Raw genomic sequence first — 20,404 nt, 5'->3', positions numbered from 1 at the left:
TCCCACTCTCCCCCTTGAGTCATAATCACAAATTTACTGCAGGCAATGGGTCAGCACATCAACAGAAAGAGAGACATTCTTTGGCCAACACGTGTAATAATCTGCAAAAGGACAGAGAGCTGCAGCTGCAGCCCAGCCCTTGCTTTGCCTTGGCCTTCCCACCCAAAAGAGGCACAGCCCACATCTGCTGCAGCTGCAACAGAGGCACCTCTGGCATGCCCCTCCCTGCACGGGACACTTGGCCTTCAGTGCCACTTCTCCAAACACTCTTCTCCTCTTTCCCAGCAAGTAAAACCTCTTCTTCATTTCTTCTTCATCTCCTCTTTTAGAAATCTTTATTTACCAAGAATAATTCAATAACTAAATAATAATGAAATAAGTTCAATTCAAGAAGCCTTTGCTTCTCAACCGTGTAACAAGGTTCAAAAGCTCTCAGTCCAGCCCCTTTTATCCCCATCCAATGGAATTACCTGTGCAGAGGGAGATCTTTCAGACAGGGACCTCCTGATCTCCCAAATCATTTTCTCTACGGCAAGGCCCAGATCTGCTGGTGGCCATTCCTCCTCCCCAGGTGCGTTCTGTGCTGAGCTGGAGGCCGTCCATGCTGCACAGGCTGCACTGCCGGGTGGAGTGCTGGGCCCTGAAGTGCCCGGGGTGGCTGCAAGAATCCAAACACATTGGTCAGGCTCCACAACGTGGCTGTGGGACACAGAGCTCTAGTGCTGCTGTGGATCAAACATCACGGGAAGCACACAGCAAAACCAGGCAGAGAATCTTTTGGCCTCCTAGGTGCCCCTTCCTAGTAGGCTTGACAACTTCTGGCCGAGAATGACAGAGCCTTGTGGGAAAATACTTCAAACGGTCACTTTTCAGGACCTTTTGGAAAAACAAGGCTACAACTCTTTTCCTACCTCGTGCGTAGGTAGCTGGGGGCTGCTGCTCCCTGTGGAGCTGCTGGAAGCTGCAGGGCTGGATGGCGAGCACCTCCCGCTCGGCCGAAGGCAGCTGCTCCCCGTAGAGCTCCTGCAGGCGGCTGCGGGGCCCCTCCCGCCCGAGCGGCTGCGGCTCCCCGTGGAGCCCGAGCAAGTGGCAGGGCGGGATGCCGAGCACCGCCCGCTCGGCGGGCGGCGGCCGCTCCCCGTAGAGCTCCTGGAAGCGGCTCGGCCCCTCCCGCCGGGCCGGCAGCGGCCGCTCCCTGTGCAGCAGGTGGAAGCCGCAGGGCGGGCGCCGGGCGAGCAGCGGCCGCTCCCCGGGGTGCTGCTGGAGGCGGCCGGGCCGGGGGCTGCGCAGCTCGCGCCCGTCCGGCAGCGCCCGCTCCCTGTGCAGCTGCTCACCTCTTGCCTGGCACCAGCTGCTGTGAGCACCACAGAGACACAGGATTTTAGCCTCCAAAGACCTCTGTGGTTTAACTCCCTCATCTGTGTGTCACAGGGCCCAGAAGATCCGCTCTCTGGTGCAGGGAGCTGGCAAGTCATCTATTTAGCACTTTCCTGGCTAAATAATGCAAGAGGTAAGAATGGGAGAGTGGACAGCAAAGTCCAGCTTCATAATTTCTGGTAAGATCAGATGAAAATACTGAGGACTTATTTTAACGTGAGAATAGGGAATAGTTTTAATATTCAATATGATTAATTTACAACAAATTCTAAGGATATTAGCTGTACATACACCATGTTTCTTTCCCTGGATGATCATTTATCCACATAACATTGCAAACCAACAATTAGAGCAGCATTCCCTGTGCTCTGATAATACTCTCTGGTGTTCCCAGGCTCAGGATGCTCAAGTGAACGATGTGTGGGCTGTGCAGCGGCTGAGCGAGGCTGTAACAGCATCGTGGAGTCATGAAGCATCATGCAGGAAAGCCTGGGGCTCCTGTGCCAATAGAGTTTCAGGGCAAAACTTGTAGTAAGCTGGTGTTTTCTTGCTTCCAGTCTTTTCCTCCTGGCTCTTAAATTGTGGCCAGAGGATGAGGTTGGTTGTGGCCTGGTTTATCTGCAGTTCCAAAGCAATGCATCACTCTGCAGTCCTGTGAGGGAAGCCTTTGGTATCTTTCCAGTCTTTAGTTTTCCTCAATTATTCATCTGAGGGTTGCTTAATTGCTGAGTCTCCTGCTTTTAGATAATATGGGGAGGCGTGAAGGAATGCTGTTCAGACACAAACTGTTCCCTTCTCAGCTTCAAAGGGCAAATAGAAATTCTCTCCCTGTTCTGTCTCTCGGGCTGCGGTGACACCGATGGCTCTTGCTGAGCTCTTGCCAAGGCTGTAGCCAGGGCACAGCCCTTTCCCATCTCCTCCTGGGCAACAGGAGAACTCTGGGACTGGTTTTGAGAGCTGTGTCCTGAGAGGAGTGCAGGCAATGCGTGCAGGCGGAACCTGGGGTGGATTCTGTGCATCCTATTTCAGCAGACATTGACTACAGCCTGCTGCAGAGTGAGACAGTTCCTGGTGTCTGTGTAACCAGGTACTTGGTCAGATGTTGAGAAGAAATTCCTCCCTGTGAGGGTGAGCAGGCCCTGGCACAGGGTGCCCAGAGCAGCTGTGGCTGCCCCTGGATCCCTGGCGGTGCCCAAGGCCAGGCTGGACACTGGGGCTTGGAGCAGCCTGGGACAGTGGGAGGTGTCCCTGCCATGACAGGGGTGGCACTGGGTGGGCTTTGAGGTCCCTCCAGCCCAAACCAGTCTGTGATTCTGTGATTATTCTGTCTTTATTTTCACTTGTGAATTGATTCCAAGTTTACAGTGGTTTCAATGCCTGAAACCACTCACTGAGCCTGCTCCGTTCCTGTGTGAACCTGGAGGAGGAGATGGTGAGCACGCAGCTTACAGTCCTGCTGCCCTTTCTCCCAAAACTATAAACACCAGGCTTTTCTCAAGTTTTCTATTTTTATTCCACTCTCACCCATCAAAGTCTTGCCTATTTGTCAGTCCTTGAATAAGTCCCATTTCTCTCTGGCATGCTGGGAATGTGCAGGATTTCTGCTGGGTGCCTTGATGCCTATAGGTTTTGGGGTCAATGAGCTTATGCAGAGCTGTGATCATGCTGGAGGTCAAACCTTGTCTTTAAAGAGTCAGGAAGAGCAGTAAGGAGGATTTTAAGTTCCTCACAGCAGAAGCTGTGTCCACTTGGCACCTACAGCCATTCCAAGGCAGACTGTGAAGTCTCCAGAACAGTTTGATGATGCAGTCTTAAAACAACTTTCTGCCAGTGCTGGTAAACTGCCATGGCTTGGCTGAACTACCTATAGCTAAAGAAGCACATATGAATTTGCATTTTCAGAGGGAATTTTCCGTGAAGTTTGAATGCGCTTTTTTAGTGACAGCAGCCTATTCAACACTGCCTTGGCTCACCTGAAGCACTCTTGGCTTTCACTGAGTGTCCATGTTCACATTGTGGCTGTTGAATTATCAGAGAAGCTGTTCCTTGTTCTCCAAGAAACTGTTCTGAATTCTCCACTAAATGCTAAGCAGAGCTCTCTTGTGCTGCCATTTTTGGTGAGGTTTCAAATGGTTTATTTTTGTGCTATGATGAATTTTGATAATTGCTATAAGTATGCTATTAGTCAAAATGAGGGAGAAAGAAATCCAATTATTAAACTAGACTGCTGTGACTGGAATCTACAGCTGATACATTAAAGCCCAACTGTCATGCTTAATAAATAACTCAACCCGCGGGCAATACTGGAAGAGAAAATTAACATTAATAATGAGATAACTGATCATTATTTCTTTTTCCTCCTACCATTCAAAAAATATGTTGCAGTATATCAATAAAACAATAATTTTACGTCATATACACTGCATGCTTTCAGCAGTGCTTTGCTATCTCCTGCTTTCCCAACACCACTTTTATGGAATTAATGCTTTTTTCCAAGTTTCCTTTGCTGCCTCGGGCTGTGTAAGGCCTGAGAGAGCCAGTACAGGTTGCAAATGTTACTCAAAATGCCCTGTTTGCATCTGAACCCAAGAGGAATGATCCACATCCCCACTGACAGGTACCTATTTGTGAGGACTTTCCGAGCACTCTGAAGCTTCTGATTCAGCTTCTCACTCAGCACAGCTCCTCCTCCTGCTGCAGCCGAAATCTTGGCATTGTGGTAGAGTAAATGCCCCTCAGGCCCAGTGGGTTGGGAGACAGTTCTCTGCGCAGTAAGGCACCTGCCCACCCTGAAAGTTGTGCTGATATCACCTGGAAAGCCCCACCTTTGGTGGAGAAGCTTCATGACCAAGCTTTTCCCCAAATTATTTCAGAAAATGGTGTCTTTCAGTGATAAATGTTTTTGCAGAGAGGATGGATAGGTTCTGCTTAAGCAGTGCCCTCAGTCACATGTGGGGGCAACGTCACAGGCTGTGCCACCCAACCAAGCCCAGCAGGCCGGGAGGAGAGCCCGGGGACAGCAGGAAGCTGAGAGAAGGCCCTGCCCTAGAACTGAGGGAGTTCCACCAGAAGCAAACAAAGATGGTAACTTGAAGAGATTCCCACTGTATTCAAAGTTTGTCTGGGAAGACTAAGACGTGAGCTTGTCAAAAATCCCAGGAAATATCTGGGAAAGGGTTTTATGTGTGTTGGTAATGACTAGGTACAAAGCTCCTGCGGGGAAAGAGCCTCTGCAGCAGGCTGGCTGGCTGAAGGGGTCTTACTTCTTCCTAGAATAAAGATTACCACTGAAATGCAATTTTATTTTTTATTGTAAAAGGGGGAAATATTTTCCAGAACTCTAAAACTAGTTTCAAAAATAGAGATGTGTTGTGGAAACATAAACAAAACATTTGGGGATTTCTCTCTACAAAAGATATTTCTAAATATTTCTAAGAATGAAAAGTGAAGACAAAATGTGGTCACTTGTTCTCTCGATTCTAAAACTACTTACAAAAATCTTTAAACACTATACTAATTGGGAAGATATATTTGGGGATGTCTCTCTACAGAAAAACTATTTTGAAATATTTCTACAAATTTCTAATTTCTAAAACTCAAAAACTAAGCAAATGGGGTTGCTTTTTCTCAGGAGCCCCATGCTGCTGCCTGCCCCTGGGCTCCCCCAGCCCTCGGGACCCCGCCTCTGGTCACAGCAGCCCCTGCCTGGCTCCTGCCTGCCCACACCGTGGGCATCGATGGCTACTTCTGGCCATGCAGCTCAGCCTGCGCTGCTGCCGGCTGGGCTTTGCTGCTGCTGCCACCCAAACACTGGGGTGACGGCCCCTTCCTATTTGCAACAACAGAAGGGGCCATCACTTAGCCTGGCAGAGAGCGGGCATAACTTCAGTGTTGTTTAGAGGGCAGGACCAGGGGGTTCAGGGGCAGAGGAAATGACATGTTGGACTCAAGATGGGCTGGAGGGTGCTGGGCTGCTCCTGGGGTCTATAGAAGAAGTTGGGATGGGACAGAGGAGGATCAAAAGGAGATGGAAGAAGCTTGTGGATATATACATGTGGAGAGGAGGTGGCAGTGGGATCTCCAGGAGAATAGGAGATTTCCTTGTCGATGGCTGTTCTGGAGTCTTTATCTCAGAACTCTTGACAGGGCTACCCAGGCCCTTCTAACTGCTGGAGGAGCTGCCCCTGCTGTTTGGGTGTGACGTGCAGCCACCATCTTACAACTCTTGTCCAGAGGTGGAACAGTGGAGAGAGGAGGTGGCTGAGGCCCCAGCCGCCAGTGGCACACAGGGAGCCTCCTGCACAGCAGGGCCCAGAGCTGGCAAGGCTCCCCAGCACGGCTGGAGCTGCTGGCACAGCTTGGCCCAGCTGCACAGCTGTCCCTCAAGGCCCCGGCCAGCAGGGCACGGCTCTGGGCAGGCTCCCTGGCCAGGAGCGGGCCCCAGAGCACCTCTGCCTTTCAAGGGCAATCTCGTCCCTGCTCTTGCTCCTCCCCACCGTGCTTTGCCTCCACCCTGTGCCCCTGGGGCTGCTCTTGGCCAGGCAGCCTCAGTGGGAGCCAGCACTGGCTGCAGCCCTAGCGGGCCCCCAGGACAAGGCCCAGCAATTAGGAGGCCAATGAAAGCTCTGGGCAGCAGCTGAACCCTCAGCAGAGTTCTTTGGACAATCATGGACTGGCCACACCTACACTGCAGCCTCACTGGGAATGTTTCCTATGTACAGCAGACTTTCAAAAGAAGCTGTTTGAGGGAAAGCTGAACTAAACACTCACCCTTTTCTCTTCCAGCAAGTCCAAATTCGGACAGAGCATAGGATGAAGATCATCTCCAAAACAAGCAGGCCTGCCAGTAACGCTAGCCAGAAGCCTGTTCCCTTACAGAAACCCTTTCCAAGGCCCGTCTGGGAATCAGGAACATGTGCTGTGGTTCCAGCTGCACCTGTGGGAGCAATGGGGAGCGTCTGCCCATGCTGTGATGCACTGCTGAGCTGGCAGCATGGTGGATGCAGGCAGGACGTTCTCCGTTTCCCCCAGAGCTGGAGCCTGCAGGCACCTTGCCGCCCCTTGGCACAGGCTGTGCCACCCAACAAAGCCCAGCAGGCCGAGAGGAGAGGCCGGGGGTAGCGCAACTTCTTGGGCAGTCGCTGCTTGGAGGGACACAGGCAAAACCCATCCCTGAGCAGCCACTGCCAGCCCTGGCCCTCCCTGCTCTGTGACAGCTCCCCCAGCCCCAGGGAACTAACTGACACAAACTCTACAGCCAGAAAAGAGTGGGTGGCTCCATAATTGCTCCTTTTCAGGTCTGGATATATTTTTTGGTTATCCATGGTTGCATTCCAGACACCAACAGAGGTTTGAATCCTCAGTCAGGCTGGACCAAAGGCTTTTTGTTCCTGCAGCCCAGAATTAAGCAGGGCACTGCATCCTTGGATATTGACCAGCCAGGACAGAAAAGGTTTTAAAGAGATAATAAGACATCACTGTGTGTATGCTTTCATGCTAATTATATTTTCAGAGCTGAGAAAAACACTTAGGTTTGTTAGGAGGAAGCATTGCTAGAGATGTCAGTCTTTAATATTCGTAACTCATTGTTTATTGTCCCATCATTTTAATGGGAAAACAAAAGTGTTATTTCTGTGAAGATAATTTTAAAAGAGTAATTTCAATATCCTTGCTAGAGATCATTGCAAACATCTTTCTATTAGCTGTTATTGTTGCTGCTTGTCATCACGAGCCTTTAACTGCTTTTAAAATAAAGAACTCTTCAAACAAACCCCACAAATTGTCACATTATATTGTTGGGCTTATGTGAGGGATCTGAGATGAGCTCTCTCACATTGTGAAAGCTCTAAGGAGTGCTTTGAGTGTTAAAAGATTTGGTTTTCTTTGATTAATCCCCAGGCTCCATTGGGGTTAACACCTGTTTCATACAAAGGTAAAACAGGAAAAATAAAATGAGTTTGAGTCAATTCCAGTTTGTATCTAGCTGTATTTGAGAGTGGTACATCAGAGAAGAGTAGAGAGTGCTACAAACACTCTGTAGCAGTCTCTGATCTATTACTACTCTAGCAATGCCTAGAAACAATACTAAAACCTGGGAGAAACCCCCAAAACTGGCCTTGGTCACATTTTCTGTTCTCTCTGTCCCACAGGGGAAGTGAAATTTCACCTCCACCCAAGCGAGCTGCAGGGCCCTGCGTGCAGGGGAGGGCTGTTGGCAATTTCCACTTTGGATCTGGGGGTAGGGCTGGGTTATGGTTCAAAGCAGCTGCTGGAGACTTTAAGAGAAAATAATTCAGTTCTGGCCTTCTAAATAGTCGTCTACAGTGATCTCAGATGAAACAGAAAAAACACAAGGGAGATCCTAAAATCTGTTCCCCACTCTCCTACAGCACTGGAGAAGGAGCCGAGGGCAGGGGCTCCAAGAAAGCTCAGAAACTGTGTGAGGATACAGTGAATTTTGCTGAATTCTCTGCAGTAGCAAGCATTCATTCCAACTGGGGATGTAGAACAATCACCAAAATTGCTCATGAAGACCAAGTTGACTTGAGTTATGGCTGGCGGGCACATTGTTCCAAGAGAAATTTCCAGCAAATTTCAACATTTTGTATTTACAGTGCAGGCATGGTGTTTGATGTGGGAATGTTCCTTTTGTGGTACAACCTTTCGCTGGTCAGATTTTGGTTAAGAGAATGTTTAAGCAGTTGAACAAAGCAGTTATGGGAGGCAAAGTGCTTTTGCTTTGTGTGATTGGTCAAAAAACTCATAAAGTAAGTTGTAACATTAAGTTCTTTGTCTGCTGCCTGGGATGTGAGCTGCTGGCATCTTCCCATTGTCATACCCATGTAATGAGGGACGTTGGTGCTCGAGTCACCTTTCCCTGGGGCTGTGAACGAGCTCCAAAGGCACCCTCAGCTTTGGCTGCGACCGGGCCGTGCAAGGGTAAACCTAAGAATTGGCAGGTTAGGCAAACTAAAAATCAGGCAGTTGTTTTTCCTGACTGACGGAGTCAGGCACGACCCGGATTCTTAGGCCGAGGTATCGTGTGTTCAAGTCCCAATAGATGTAAGACCTGATGTTGGGAAAGTTGGGCAATCAAGAGATCGGGCAGTTGTTTCAGTATAAAGTCCTGAGCATTGGGCAGAAATTTGAAGTTCGGTGGAGGAGGCTGAAGCTCCTCAGAGGAGTTTTTTTTGAAATTACCTGTCAGTAGAGGCACCTTTGGGATTTTTTGCTATTGAGATCTGAAAAATGGGAGGGTGTAATAGTAAAAAGACCGGCAAGAGGCTGAGGTATATACATCCCAATAGTCCCTTAGGAGAACTGTTAGTAAAAGGGGATTCTATAGAGGCCACAGAAGGATTAGATAAAGTGAAAATGATCCACTACTGTGTAGAAGTCTGGCCAGAATTAGAGTTGCAAGGAGGATGGCCTTGGTGTGGGACAAAGGATAAGTGGATGTGCCAACAACTAAATAATTATCTGACAGCTCGAGGGGATATTGATCCTGAGCAATTACTGTATATATCTTGCTGGGTAAAGAGTGCTGTTGAAGATGAAGAAGGTGCAAATTTGTAAGGTACAGAGGAAGAAAGAGGGGAATGAAGGAGGGGATGATAGGACTAGTAGAAGATGGGACCCCCTGGATTATTTGCCTCCTTCTGCCCCTCCACCTTATAATCCTTTTCTTCAAGCACCTCAAATGGCAGGTCTGGTTCTTCCCCCGGCTGCCATCTCATTACCACCTGCTCCAACTCCTCCTTCTACCTCTTCAGCTTCCCCTATGATAAACCCAGTATCTCCTCCAGTTCCTTCTGCAGCACCACAAGCGCCTACTCCACCTGCTGCATTCTCCACCCCTTCTCCAGCTCCACTTAATATCCACACAGGCTCTTCTCCCCCTCCTATTGCTGTCCCTTTACCTCCTCCTAGTTGGGACACAAATGCCTCCTCGCCCAGTAAACAGCTATCAGCAAATACATCTGCTGATGGGCAGAACGTTCAGGGTAACCCAGATGTCCCTCAAAGTAGTTTGGCATCTGAAGATGGGCCTTACTGTAGCACCAGATCCAAGACCTCCAAGGCAGAGAGACTGTTTCCCCTCAGAGAGGTTCCTATGGGAGGATTAGCAGGAGGTGTTGGCTTTGTGAATGCTCCCCTAACTGCTTCTGAGGTGAGAGGATTCAAGAAGCCGGGGCAGGGCTTGCAGCTCCCCTGGGAGCTGGAAAAGGGAATAACTGCAGAAGGTTTATAGGAGCACTGTACCATGAGGATGCCATGAGGTTTTTGTTGGCAAATTGCCTCTGTCAGTTTCCCCCCACAGCCATGTCTTGGCAGTCCTCCTTCTGCTCCTGCTCTGGCCACAAAGGCTGCAAGGTGATGAGGTTATTTCTCCTTTCACTGGGCCTCAATTTTTCAGAGCTGATCAGTATCTGATGGAATGAACAGGTGACTGCTTTGAGCTGCTGATGATAAAAACAGGCACATCTTCTCCTGAAGTTAATGAATCAATTAGGCTTCACTGTGGTACAGCCAATTGGGATTTAGATGTGATGATCTTTTTTCCAAATTTCTCATGTAAATATTGCATTATTCAAAATGATTATTTGTCCAAACTTCTCTTGTACATATTGCATTTCTTGAACGTTCTTAAGGCGTTCATTCCTCTTCTTTTTTGTTTTTTAAGAATGAGATGCATGTCTTTTGTTATGATGAAACATCATAGCAAAATAATACATGCAGTGGACAAGAAACTTACAGCAATTAGGAATAATTTGGATACAACAATCAGGAATATTTCAAGTAACAGACAAAGCTAACAACATAGGTGGAATTAGGTAAATAGCAATCTCTGCAATAACGTACCAACATCCCAGAGTCTGCAAACAGCTGACAAACCTCGATTCAGTGGAGACTTGGATCATTATTTCCAGATAATAATTCCCAAACTCTCTTTCAAAAATAGTTCAACTATCATGTCTAGAGGGACAAATTGCCAAGTCAAAGCAACTCAAATCTAGCTTTGATGCAGAAAACATCTGGGTCTGTTGGCAAATTCCCATCCAGGTAGAGCTAAGGTCTGGCCACTACCCAAGCTCTAAGTGGGAGAGAATTCCTTAAATGTAATTTAAAACAAGGATCTTGGGAATAGCACTTAGGAGTAAAGGTCTAGGGGTGACAGACTAATGAACCATCCAAGAGCTGTCTCCTCCAAAATTTCCTTAGCACAGAGATGCTTTAAACCCAGCAAACTGTTGGAGTGGTTCTATAATAATAATTGGGGCTGCATCTGATTACTGAGAGTAGATGTCACAATACCATCAGTTTAGAGGAGGCTTCCGACAAAGCTGAGATCTCATTTCTTGGAACTCTGAAAAATACTTTAAAATGATGAGACAGCACTGGATCAAAGCATAGAGCCACAGTGTAAAGCCCAGCTAGAGGGGTAGTCTGGTCTGAGAGATACATAAGCAGCTAGGGAACAAAAGGAGGATCCTGAAATGACACGTGTCTTGTAGATAATTACGCCAAAAGGTGGTAAGGCATATGAAAAGCTAGCTATAAAAACAGTAATACAAACATTTATGTATTTATGACAGAATAAATGCATCAAAGGAAAACACTGAACAGCTCACTAGTAAAATTGATGATACCTCAGATTAAATAACACTCAAACCTGATAGAAATTTATTTGGACAGCGCTAGAGCTTAAAAAGAGGAACTTAAACTCAGCTCTAAAAGAATTTCAAATTAATAAACATAATTTCATTATCACCTTGGTAGTACAAAAAGCGCACTCAAGAGAACTCAAAGTTAATTCCTATTTAATACCAAACATAACTGGATGCATAAAAACTGGAATAGAATATTGTTCAAACTTAGTAATACTGAAACTTAACAGAAATAAAATCTACCAAAACTAACCAAATAAAACTTTGCCTTATTTAATTTAACGGAAGGTAACTGAGCATCAAAATATTGGGCTTTAATTTAACAGAATTAAAATGAACATCCTTAAAAGTTATAGATATGACATGATGTAATTTTGTCCAAGGTTATTAACACAAAAAGACTACTTGAAGGTGAAAAAACCAGAAGTGAAATAACCACATGATGGTGTACTGGAGGGATTCAAGTTGTAACAAGCATATTAGAATTATAAGTACATCAGTTATGAGAAAAACCCATGGTAACTGCAAATTCCATGGAAAGAGAAATTCAGTAAGACTTTTTAAAGTGCAGGTTTACTGGAAAATAAACATAATAACGTGCAATTTAGCATATTGCTGAACAGCCCAACAGCTTTTTGTGACTGCATCTGACATCATTTTATATGGCAAATTTGTTAGCATTCTTGTTAAAGAAATCAGACCATGTTAAAATTTGATAGGTAATAAGGCATTGCATTTACCGCTTTTCAGTATAGTTGATAGTTATCCATAAGGATAGTTACAGGCTTTGTTAATTGCTGATATGTCTTTTTGGTATGTGTTTTGTGTCCGGTCAATTTCTGGCCAATTGTTTTTCAGTCTAAAGTAAAATTTGACACAGGATGTGGCCTTGGAGGACCCCAACAGGTCCAATTCTTCGGATTCCTCTAGAGCATTGGGCAGCATTTTTGTCCACCTGTCCAAAGTATCTGCCAGGCTGGGTCTCTTACCTGTGGTGCAGAGGAGCTCTGAGTTATAGACGGGTCAGGCGTCTTCTACAAAGGTGTCACGGTTTGACGCTGTGCCCCCATGAAAATACATTCTCCCTGGTGTCTGCTGTGAGACGTGACCAGGAATAGGGCAAAGCAGGCTCCAGCTTAGGAATAAAAGGGGAAAAAAATTTATTAACTTAGAATATATAAAAGAAACACACAGAACTCAGGATGAAAACCTTCCAAACATTCCTCCTCCCCTGACCAAATTCCCAATATATCACAGTAAGCAACACCTTGGACTCTCAATTCAGTTACCACCCCTTAGATCACCAACTCTCAGTCCATCACCACCCTTTAGATAATCAATTCTCAGTTCATCAAGAGGAGAGGAGTCCCTCTTGTGCCATAGGCTTCCCCTGGAAACACAGCTGAAACCTCTTGTGTTTCCATGTCACATGTAGCACCACCGGAGATCATTTGCCATGGTGACATCTTCTTTCCATGCCCAGAGCTCTCACCACTGCACATGGACCAGAGCTGCTTCTAGGACTCCCCTTTTAAGGATGCTTTGCCCAGTTCCAGAAAAAGCACAGTCTCTCACTTTGGGACACCTGTCCCCCCCAAATTCACCCCCTGGGGCTGAGGGGTCTTGAGAACAGAGATCTCTTCCCTGAAGACGGAGGGCACCACCACCCTCCTCACCCGTTGCCTCTGTTCACACACTCCTTCATATAACACCACCATACTCTCTTGGCTCCCAGGCATTGCCTCTCCCTAAATGCAGTCTCTGTGTCACAAGAAAAATGGTTCTGTCCATGGCTATACAAGAGAAGTCCAGCCAAAGACCATTCCATCATCTCCTCCCACCTAGGATCCTTCTCAACTCTCCTGATATCTTTCACTTGCATGGACTTTCATCACACTTGTCCATTTCCTTCTATTTCATCTCAATCTCTTTTGTCATTCAGATCCAGAAGGATCAGTATTTGTAAGGTTTCATCATCCAAGAGAAGAGTTCAAATCTCAGGCTCTGCCTGTCCAGGACTCCCACGCTGGCCCTGCCGGGCACCTGCTCACCGCACCCTTACTGCACGCCCCCCTTCTCCTTCAGCCGCGCTGCCAGCACATGATATCAAATTTCAAGGTGGCACAAGCACAGGCACAGGCTCGCTCTTTCTCTGTCTCGGGGGCCAGGGGGCTGCCTGCTGCCTCTCAGTGCTCCTCCACCCTTCCATCCTGCAGGGGCCTTCACCTCCCCTGTCTGTACAAGGCCCCGGCCTACCTCACCCGGCCCCATGGCTTCTCCTTCCCCGCCCAGCCTGCAGCTGGGCAGGGGAGCTCTGACCTCTTTCACCCACCAGAACCAAAAGAAAGTTTTCTTGGCAGTTCTCTGCTTTGAACCCCCTGTGTTCTCAGAGGCGTATCCATGCCCTCAGTGGCCACAGCACGTGCCAATATTCAAATCTAAGCTCCTATTAGTTTGACCACAGCATCCCAAAATCTCACTTCCTTTTCAAACCAGGACACCAGGATAAACAACCGCAGTTCCCTCAGTTGCTACTCACGGGACTTGTGTTCCAGACCCCTCACCAGCCTTGTTGCCCTTCTCTGGACACAATCCAGCCCCTCCATGTCCTTCCTAAATTGGGGGCCTAGAACTGGACACAGCACTCCAGGTGCTGCCCCAACAGTGCTGAGCACAGGGAAAGAATCCCTGTCCTGCACCTGCTGGCCACACCATTCCTGATCCATAGAAGTCCCAGAGCTTGGACGAGGGAAATGGTAGGGAGGGGTTAGGCATAAAGTGTGATTCATTGTCAGGCATGAAGGGTTTTGATTTTCTTGTCTATTCAGACTGCTTTAGGAGGATCTGGATGTCAATATCAATTGGACATTGCTGGTATCAGTCTATAAACTAGAAAAGAATACAGGACAAGACAATTCTCTCTGTATTGTTTTCCATAGTGTATTTTGCAGTGTCAAAATGGTCTCCTTGGTTCCACAAGGTCCTGCAGAGCCCCTTGGTTCAATGAAGCTTTGAAATGTCACAATGGGCTCCAGTATTCCATGAGGCCCTGCAATGTCACAATGAACCTTTTGTTCCTTGAGTCCCACATTGTTCCATCAATCCTTAGTTCCATGGAGCCCTGTAGTGTCACAATTTTCTCCTTGGTTCCATGGTGCCACACAGTGCCCCAATTGCCCTTTGGCCCTACAGGGCCGCGTAGTGTCACAAGGGACTCCTTGGTTCCATGAGGCCTTGTAGTGTCCCAATGGACTCCTTGGTTCCTTGGGGACGCAAAGTGCCGCAATGCCCCTTTGGTTTCAAAGGCCTCAAAGTGTAAAAATGGCCTTCATGGTTTCACAGGGCTGTGCTGTGTCAAAATGGACCCTCCTTGACTCCATGATGCCCCAGAGTGTCACAATGGTCTCCTTGATTCTGCACTTTAAGAATGCTCCTTTGGTCCCTTGGAGCCCCACAGTGTCACTGTTGTGCCCTTCGTTCCATGAGGCCCTGCAGTGCCCCAATGGTCCTTTGGTTCACACGGCCCCATGTGTCACAATGGTCTCCTTTGTTCCATGAGGTCTTGCTGTGTCACAATGGCCTCCTTGGTTCCATGAGGCCCTGAAGCATAGCAATGGTCTCCTTGGTTCCATGGTGTCAGAATGGCCCTTTTGTTCCATGGAACCCCACAGTGTCACTGTGTTCCCCTTGGTTCCATGAGGCCCTGCCATGCTACAATGGCCCCTTGGTTCCAATGGGGTCTGAAGGCTCATAATGGTCTCTGTAGTTCCATGAGGACCTGCAATATCCCAATGGACCCTTGGTTCCAATGGGTTCTGAAGGCTCATAGTGGCCTCTGTGGTTCCATGAGGCCCTGCAGTGTCGTAGTGGCCCCTTGATTCCATGAGGCAAAGCAGAATCAGAATGGCCCCTTGGTTCCATGAAGCTCCTTGGTTCCAAGGAGCACCACGGTGTCACCATGGTCCCATTGGTTCCATAGGGCCCCATAGTGTAACAATGGACCTTTGATTCCATGAGGTTCCTCAGTGTCTCAATGGCCCCTTGGCTCCATGTGGCCCCACTGTGTCACAGTGGCAGGTGGTTCCATGAGGCCCCACAGTGTCAGAATGGTCTCCTTAGTTCTGTGAAACCCTACAGAGCCACAATGGACCCTTGGTTCCATGAGCTTCTGCACCGTCAGCAATGGTCTGAGTTCCACAGTGTCACCTTGGATCCTTTGTTCCATGAGGTTCTATAGCATAACATGACCACTTTGATTCCAGATGGTTCTGCAGTGTCACAATGGACCATTGGTTCCATGCACCCCCAAACTCTCACAATGACCCCATGGCTCCATGAGCTTCCATACTGTCAGCAATGGGCTCTTGGTTTCCACGAGACCTTGCTCTGATACAATGGACTTTTGGTTCCATGGAGTTCCACTGCATCACAATGGACCCTTTGTTCCATGGGGTACCAAGTGTCACAGCTGGATCCTTTGTTCTGTGAGCCTCTGCTGCAAACCAAATGTCCAAAATATCAGAGTAAGACTCCTTAACACTAATTTGGTGTTTAGGAGAGCATCATTTATTGAGGCTGGTGGTCCAGCAGGTGATAACTCCTCACAATGAACATGACATTCTACAAGTGTTATCACTTATATACAGTCACTATGTGTATATTACAATTTACCCATTTCCATAAAACCCACCCCAAGTTCCCAGATTCAGTCCTTGCTTTTTCTATAACTGCATTCTTGAGCCAGATGTCTTCATCTTCTCTTCCAACCATCCTCGCTGGGAAAGCAGCCCCTGAATGCCTTGTTCCTGTGCTAAAAGCTCACAGGCACAGTAAAAATTAATTACCCTTTTGATAATAAGCCCAAGACTCTGTGTGGGAAGGCAGAGGCAGGCAGGAGGCAGAGCTGTCAGCAAAGGAAGGGCCCAGCCAGGTGGGGCAGCCGGGGGATGCCGACAGCCTGCAGGGACAGAGGTGCAGGGCAGGGACACCGTGGGACAGCCTGGGCTGCACAGGGCACACGGATGGGCAGCAGCTGCAAGACAGCCCTGCCAGAGCCAACTTGGGCAGCACTTTGGCCATGGCTGCTGGGCCTGGGCCTGAGGCCACGAGGGGACAAGTGACCCTTGCAGGGCTGGGGCCTCATTGCCTCCTTGTCCCTGCTCAGCAGCCTGGCAGGGGCCACCCCATGCTCCTGCCCTTGGCATTGCACATCCCCACATGCCAGTGCCCATCCTGGGAAGAGCCCTGAGCAAGGAGGGAGGGACAGGATCTGCCTGGCCAGGGGCTGGGGCTCAGGCCTTGGCCCTTTGCATTCATGAAACATATCCAGGTTTGTTCAGCACCAGAGACACCTTTGCCTTGCTTGTCCCCAGCTGTCATCACTGCCTCCAGTGTTCTGCTCTGGCTGGAACCTGGGGACACTTTCTCACTTGTGTCCTGACAGGGATCTCTTCAAAGTACAAAAAACTGCAGTGTTTCAATAGAACTGAGTTCTTGAGGGTTCTGTGACATAACAGAGCTGGCTGTGATGTCACAGAGTACGGTGTGAGGCCATAGAGCAGTGTCTGCCATGATAGAGGGTGGCTCTGTGGCATCAGAGAGTGGGTTGTGACATCACCTGGTGGCTGTGTAACATCATGGAGCAGGCTGTGACATCACAGAACAGATTGTGCCATTACAGGGTGACTTTGTGACATCAGACTTCTGTGACATCATAGCACTGCTTTATGACATCACAAGGTGACATAGAGATGGCTTTGTGACATCACAGGGGCTGTGTGACATCATGGGGATGTGTAACATCACAGGTGGCAGTGGGACATCACAGGGGCTGTGTGAGGGCACTGGGGAGGTCACTCTGCCCCGGCCCCCCTCACAGTTCCCCCCAGAGCAGTCCAACGCTGCTTGTGCACAGCAGGGTCCCCTGTCCCCCCAGGTCCCCCCGCCCCCAGCCCCGCAGCCTCCCCCAGAGGATGTTCCACGAGATCGACCCCAGAGCCTGCCATGGTGATGGGGGGACGGGGCCCTGGGGATGGCACAGGGGGACAGGGACCCCCTGGCAGCATCCCCGTGTCCCCCAGGGCCAGAGCCTGGGCCAGGGTTCCTTCACCCTGTTACGAACGAGGGTTTGAGAGCGCTGAAAAATCCCCAGCAAGGGATCAGCAAAAACCAGATTGAATATTAAGGGACAGCAGCACAAAGTTCCTTGGCAAGAGCCACTCTGTTCCTGACTGGGCACTTCAGGCACACCAAAGAAACAAAGCAACAACAAAACCAAACCAAATCCAGGCAATCAAACCAGAAATTAACCCAGAACTGTCCCTGTGTGTGTGTGTGTGTGAGACACAAGGACAGTGAGGGCAAGGATAAAAGGAATATGGCCTAAAAGCTTAACAGAGCTCAAACTTAACAGGACTTAACTTATACCTTAACCTTAACTGATACTTTCAACTTCACAATTTAGCAAAAGAGCAGAGTGTAACAGCATTTAACCTAACTTAAAGCTATGGCTTTGCAATTTAAAAGAGGAATAACACTTTACAGTATTTTGCTTAGCTTATAACTTACACTAAAGGTAGCAACTTAGCAAAAGAAAAACTTAGCAAAAGAACAACTCTTAGCAGCAATTAACTTCACTTAGACTTTGTGATTTAACCTTCCCTACAGGCCTGACTGACTCAGCTATCCAAGCCCCTCAGAGTGCAGCATTTCTGCCACATTTCCCCAGCACAGGCACTCCTGTGTGCACACAGACACAAAGAGTCAGTGCAAGGCACCTGTGAGCAATTCCCCTGAGGGCAGGAAATGCTCCCTGTGGATCCTTTGGCATCTCCCCAGGTGGCCAATGGTCGAGCCTGGAGGAGTGGGGGGATCGGCCCAGGCTCCGTCGTTGCTCAGGATCCCCGAGTGCAGCAAACGGGAGAGTTCCCGGCTGGGAGAGGCCCCACTCAGAGGGAGTCGCTGGCCCAGGAGAGCTCCAAGGGCTCCTTTTGGAGCACTGTTTGCAGGGCCCCTACAGAAGCCAGGAGCTGGTTGGGCAGCAGCAGTGCCTGGAGCAGACAGTGTTTGTGATGAGCTGCAGAGGAGCTGAGCCCAGGGGCTGTTGGCCAAGGCGGAGGCCCAAGGAGCATTTCTCAGCTGGCAGGGCAGCCTGAGAAGGGGAGGGGGGAATGCAGCAGCACAGGGCCCATGGAACCAAGGGAGCATTGTGACACTGTGGGGCCCTGTGAGACCAAGGGACCATGGTGACACTGTGGGGCCTCATGGAATCATGGAGAGCACTGTGACATCGCTGGACCTCACGGAGCCAAGGGGACTGTACTGACACTGTGTGGCTCCATGGAATGTAGGGATCATTGTGATACCGAAAGACCCCATAAAACCAAGGGTCCATTGTGACACCACGGGGCTTCATGGAACTGTGGAAACCATTGTGACACTTCAGGGTGTCATGGAACCAAGTGGCCATTGTGACACTGTGAGACCCCATGGATCCAAAGCTCCATTGTGATGTTGCAAGGCCTCATGGAACCATGGAGACACCGTTAAGAGATTTCATGGCCTCATGGAACCAAGGGGCCATTGTGACACTGAGGGTACTCATGGAATCATGGAGACCATTGTGCCCTGGAACACCAGCCCTGCCCTGCCCTGGAACCCCAATCCCCCCAGAGCCTCTATCCCAGCCCAGCAGTGGCTGCCAGTCCCTGGCACAGCACAGCCAATGCTCCACAGCCACCTCTGCAGCCCCCAGCCCAGCTCCTGAGGGACCAAATGAGCCCAGTCCCACCTGGGGGAAGGGCCCAGGGAGACCAAAGGGTATTGAAGGCTGACCACAAAGCAAGCACACATCTTGACCCTACCTCCTCTTGGAATTTCCATCTGAACATTGCTGGAATCCAGGATTTCGTAGCTCTGTGTGTGCTTCTCTGTATCTTTTTTGTCTTTCTCTCTCTCTGTGTCTTCTAATAACCTCCTCTTGCAAATTTTGATTAACTTAAAATTGAACAAGCTAAGAGTTTGTTAAGTTGAATGGGCCAAGGTAATGCTTTGAGAAGTGTTTTCTGCTGATTGAATGTGGCATTAAACCTTTTGCTAAGCTCCTCTAATTTTCTAAAATTGCCAGTAAATGCTGTTTGGTTCTTTTGAGCTCCTGAGAATCTCTTGTTGGTATTTCCCCAGGGAGTCCAACTCAGAGTACACAAACAATTGTAATTCTTTTTAAACGTCTCACTGAGAGAGTTTTTTGGGGCAGGACAGTCAGGGCATGTCTGTCCTGCTTGGCACAGCCCAGGCAGGGCTTTCCCAGCCACATTCCACACTCCATTGCCCAGCTGGAGCCGCTGGTGCCTCTGAGTTGTGCTGCCCCAGCCCCAGGGACGCTCTCCTTGTCTGCCCATTCCCCCACGGTCTCTGGGCAGGGATGGCCTCAGTGGGGGCTGCTGACATCCTCAGCACCTTGGAGGCTGCTGCTGAATTTTCCTGCTCCAGAGGCTTGTTCAGCCTTCAGCTCTTCAGTGCAGGAATTCAGTGTCCCAGGGCTCATTAACATTCAGAACACCTTAACCAGCCAAGCCTCTTGGAATAATTTGATTTTAATTTTCATATCTTTTGTGGTTAATTGGACAGATTTGAGTAGTGTATTCAAACTGAATATATTCTATATAAAATGACAGTATGAAAAGATTTTTTTAAGTCCTTTTAAGCTTTTTCCCCATGTTTATAAATTGACATGCACAGTTCTCCAACTGACACTGAATGCAACTACCTCCTCATGCACTTGGAATAGATATGAAAATCAAGACCCTTCATGGCTGACAACCCATCACACTCTGTCCCTACCCTCACCCCACCATTTTCCCCATAAATGCTGTGGCACCCAGAGCAGCCTTGTGCAAATCTGAGCTCCCTCCAGCTCAGGCTGCACCTGCAGCTTTCAGCTCCTTGGCTCCAACTCCCACCTACTTTCCTTGGAGAAGGAACTACCAGAGACACAGAGGGATGTTCATTTATTGCCAGTCAACAAACCCAAGGGAAGGCAGGGCTCCATGAAATGCAAAAGTCATTCTTCTCCCTGAATTTGCCCTGCCCCTGATCTCCACATCTTGCCCTGTTTCCTTCCTTTGTACATTGCCAGGGACTTTGTGGGACAAGGGAGCTCTGCTCTGGCTATGGAGGGAGATGCAAGTGCCACCACTGGAGTGGGAACCACAACTCATCAGGTTTGTGTCCTCTGGGGGTCAGGAACTGGTGAGACTCAGAGGCACAGGAAGTTTCTCTTCATGGCCAACAGACCATAGTGTAACAGGACACAATTTAATAACAGTCACGCCCTTCCCTGAGCTATGTGCAATGTCCCA

This window comes from Melospiza melodia (assembly GCF_035770615.1).
Source record: "Melospiza melodia melodia isolate bMelMel2 chromosome 7 unlocalized genomic scaffold, bMelMel2.pri SUPER_7_unloc_2, whole genome shotgun sequence".
Classification (NCBI taxonomy): domain Eukaryota; kingdom Metazoa; phylum Chordata; class Aves; order Passeriformes; family Passerellidae; genus Melospiza; species Melospiza melodia.
This window is presented reverse-complemented; position numbering follows the sequence as displayed.